The 4,020-nt window shown below is 59.1% G+C and overlaps 1 long non-coding RNA gene across 1 annotated transcript; it reads right to left on the bottom strand.

The window, feature by feature from the left end:
• Positions 1-302: 302 nt before the first annotated feature.
• Positions 303-3,523, bottom strand: LOC135576940 (uncharacterized). Its single transcript, XR_010468587.1, has 2 exons — positions 3,431-3,523; positions 303-522 (listed from the first exon to the last, which is right to left on the bottom strand). It is a non-coding gene; the product is annotated as an uncharacterized LOC135576940 (long non-coding RNA).
• Between the last annotated feature and the right edge of the window lie 497 nt (positions 3,524-4,020).

The raw sequence follows: 4,020 nt of genomic DNA, 5'->3' as shown, positions 1-4,020 counted from the left end.
CTGATTTTAGTGTTTTTTCCCTCAAATCTCACCCCCCACGTGCAGCGCGTCGTGTCGGTTCATTCTCAGGGTTTTTTTTGCCCGATTTTAGTGTTTTTTCCCTCAAATCTCACCCCCCACGTGCAGCGCGTCGTGTCGTTCATTCTCAGGGTTTTTTTTTGCCCGATTTTAGTGTTTTTTCCCTCAAATCTCACCCCCCCACGTGCAGCGCGTCGTGTCGGTTCATTCTCAGGGGTTTTTTTGCCTGATTTTACTGTTTTTTACCTCAAATCTCGTGCCCCACGAGCAGCACATTGCGGCGCTTCATTTTGACCGATTTGGGGTTTATTTTCACCCGTTTTTTTTTTGCCCGATTCTGGCGTTTTTCGCCCCGAATCGCGTCCCCCGTGTCGCGGCTTCCTCCTCGGGCTCCTTTTTGCCCGATTCCGGCGTTTTTCGCCTCAAATCTCGTATCCCGTGGGGCAGCGGGTTGGTGCGCGGGTTGTGGAACAGGGAGTGGTTCCCGTCGCCCCACGGGAACGGCTGCCCCAAAAACACAGGAAATCACCCCAAAATCACCCCAAATCACCCCAAAATCCCCCTAAAACACCCCAAAAACCCCCTAAAACACCCCCAAAAACCCCCCAGTTGCCACAAAACCGCCATAAATCGCCCCAAAATCGCACATACGGCCCCTAAAATGGCATCTTTGCCCCATAATGCCGCATTCGCCCCAATTCCCCCCAAAATCGAGCGGGTACATCCCATAATGACACGTTTAACCAAACACACCCCAGAACGGCAGATTTAGCCCCAAAATGCCCTGTTTCCCCCCAAAACACATCGTTATTTCCCCCCAAAACACCCCATTTCCCCACCAAAACGTATAATTTGCCCCCAAACCGCCCCGTTTTGCCCAAAACTGCCCTTTTTTCCCCCCAAATCCCCCCATTTCCCCCCAGAGCCCCCTGTTTTGCCCAAAAACACCTGTTTTCACCCCAAACCACCCCATTTTTGCCCCAAACCGCCCCATTTTGCCCAAAAACGCCCCGTTTTCCCCCCAGAACACCCCGTTTTGCCCAAAACCGCCCCGTTTCACCCCAAACCCCCCCATTTCCCCCCAAACCCCCCTATTTTCCCCCAAAACCCCCCCGTTTTGCCCAAAACCACCCCGTTTTTCCCCAAACCCCCCTTTTCCCCCCATAACCCCCCTATATCCCCCCAAAACACCCCATTTTCCCCCAAACCGCCCCGTTTTGCCCAAAACCGCCCCATTTTGCCCAAAGTCCCCCCATTTTTCCCCAAACCCCCCCGTTTCCCCCCCAAACCACCCCGTTTTGCCCAAAACCGCCCTGTTTTCCCCCCAAAACACCCCATTTTCCCCAAACCCCCCCGTGTTGCCCAAAAACCCCTGTTTTCTCCCCAAACCCCCCGTTTTGCCCAAAAATGCCCCGTTTCCCCCAGAACACCCCATTTTGCCCAAAAACCCCCTGTTTTCCCCCCAAACCCCCCCATTTCCCCCCAAACCCCCCCGTGTTGCCCCAAACCCCCCTATTTTCCCCCCAACCTGCCCGTTTTGCCCAAAACCCCCCTGTTTTCCCCCCAAAACCCCCTGTTTTTCACCAAAACCCCCTGTTTCCCCCCAACCCGCCCCGTTTTGCCCAAACTCCCCCCATTTTTCCCCCAACTGCCCCCCATTTCCCCACAAAAACACCCCGTTTTGCCCAAAACCGCCCTGTTTTCCCCCCAAAACACCCCATTTCCCCCCAAACCGCCCCGTTTTGCCCAAACTCCCCCCATTTTTCCCCCAAACCCCCCCCATTTCCCCACAAAACACCCCATTTTGCCCAAAACCCCCCTGTTTTTCCCCAAACCCCCCCGTTTCCCCCCAGAACCCCCCGTTTTGCCCAAAACCCCCTGTTTCTGCCCCAAAGCGGCGGGTCCCGGCCCCCACCTTGGTGCGGATGCGCAGGTGGTGGTAGGGCCGGAAGGGGGGGGGCGGGCGGTGCCCCCCCCCGCTGCGCCAGCCACACGTTGGCCATGCAGACGCCCACCGACGGCAGCGCCACCAGGAACGACAGCGCCCGCCACAGCCGCCCTGCAGCGCCAAACCTGCGGAATCCGCCCCAAAACGCGCCCCCGCGACGCCGAGCGCCCCCCCCGGACCGGACACGGCCCAAAAACGGCGCCAAACGGGCCAAAAACGGCGCCAAACGGCCCAAAAACGGCGCCAAACGGCCCCAAAACGGCGCCAAACGGGCCAAAAACGGCGGGAAACGGGCCAAAAACGGCGGGAAACGGCCCAAAAACGGCGCCAAATGGGCCAAAAATGGCGCCAAACAGCCCAAAAATGGCGGGAAACGGCCCAAAAATGGCGGGAAACGGCCCAAAAACGGCGGGAAACGGCTCAAAAACGGCGGGAAATGGCCCCAAAAATGGCGCCAAACGGGCCAAAAATGGCGCCAAACGGGCCAAAAACGGCGCCAAACGGGCCAAAACCGGCGCCAAACGGGCCAAAAAACTGCGGGAAACGGGCCAAAAATGGCGGGAAACGGCCCAAAAACGGCGCCAAACGGGCCAAAAACGGCGCCAAAACGGGCCAAAAGCGGCGCTGAATGGCCCCAAAAATGGCGCCAAACGGCCCAAAAATGGCGGGAAACGGCCCAAAAATGGCGGGAAACGGCCCAAAAAACGGCGGGAAACGGCTCAAAAACGGCGGGAAATGGCCCCAAAAATGGCGCCAAACGGCCCAAAAATGGCGGGAAACGGGCCAAAAACAGCGCGGAACGGCCCCAAAAATGGCGGGAAACAGCCCAGAAACGGCGGGAAACGGCCTAAAAATGGCGGGAAACGGCCCAAAAATGGCAGGAAACAGCCCAAAAACGGCGGGAAACGGCCCCAAAAATGGCGCCAAACGGCCCAAAAATGGCGGGAAACGGCCCCGAAACGGCGGGAAACGGCCCCAAAAATGGCGCCAAACGGGTGGGGAATGGCCCAAAATGACCCAAATCCACCCCAAATGACCCAAATCCCCCCGATTCACCCCAAATGACTCAAATCCACCCCAAAATGACCCAAATCCCCCCGATCCACCCAAAGTGATCCAAATCCACCCCAAATGACCCAAATCCCCCCAATTCACCCAAAATGACCCAAATCCACCCAAAATGACCCAAATCCCCCCCAAATGGCCCAAATCCACCCCAAAATGACACAAATCCACCCCAAATGACCCAAATCGATCCCCAAATGACCCAAATCCACCCAAATGACCCAAGTCCACCCGATTCACCCAAAATGCCCAAATCCACCCCAAATTACCCAAATCCCCCCGATTCACCCCAAAATGACCCAAATCTACCCCAAAATGACCCAAATCCCCCCAAATGACCCAAATCCACCCCAAAATGCCCCAAATCCCCCGATTCACCCCAAAATGCCCCGTCCCCACCTCCTCCGGCCGTGCCGTGGGCCGCGGCCGCCATCCCCTCCCCCGCTGTGGTGGCAGCCCCACCAGCGCCCGGCCAAGGTCAAGTGTGGCCCCGCCCCTGCCCCCCCCCCCCCCCAGCCAATGGGCGGAGGCTCCGCCCCCCCCCCCAATATAGACCAGGCCTAAATATAGACCCGGCTTAACTATGGACCCGGCTCAAGGGCGAGGGGGACACGGGGGGGCCCCGGACACCTGGGTCCTTGGAGGAGTGGGCTGAGGGGGGACACTGATCCCCAGGGGACCCAGGCGTCCGGGAGGGACCCAGGAGTTCGGGGGGGACCCAGGAGTTCGGGGAGGGGACCCAGGAGTTTGGGAGGGACCCAGGAGTTCAGGGGGGGACCCAGGAGTTCAGGGGGGGACCCAGGCATCCGGGAGGGACCCGGGAGTTCGGGAGGGACCCAGGGGTTCAGGAGGGACCCAGGAGTTCAGGGGGGACCCAGGAGTTCGGGAGGGACCCAGGAGTTCAGGGGGGGACCCAGGAGTTCGGGAGGGACCCAGGCGTCCGTGTGTGACCCCCCCGACCCCCCTAAAAAGTTCAAGTTGAGACAGGA

Source organism: Columba livia, chromosome 35 (assembly GCF_036013475.1).
Source record: "Columba livia isolate bColLiv1 breed racing homer chromosome 35, bColLiv1.pat.W.v2, whole genome shotgun sequence".
Lineage (NCBI taxonomy): Eukaryota > Metazoa > Chordata > Aves > Columbiformes > Columbidae > Columba > Columba livia.
Note: the sequence above shows the minus strand (reverse complement) of the source record. Positions and strands in the feature narration are given on the sequence as shown.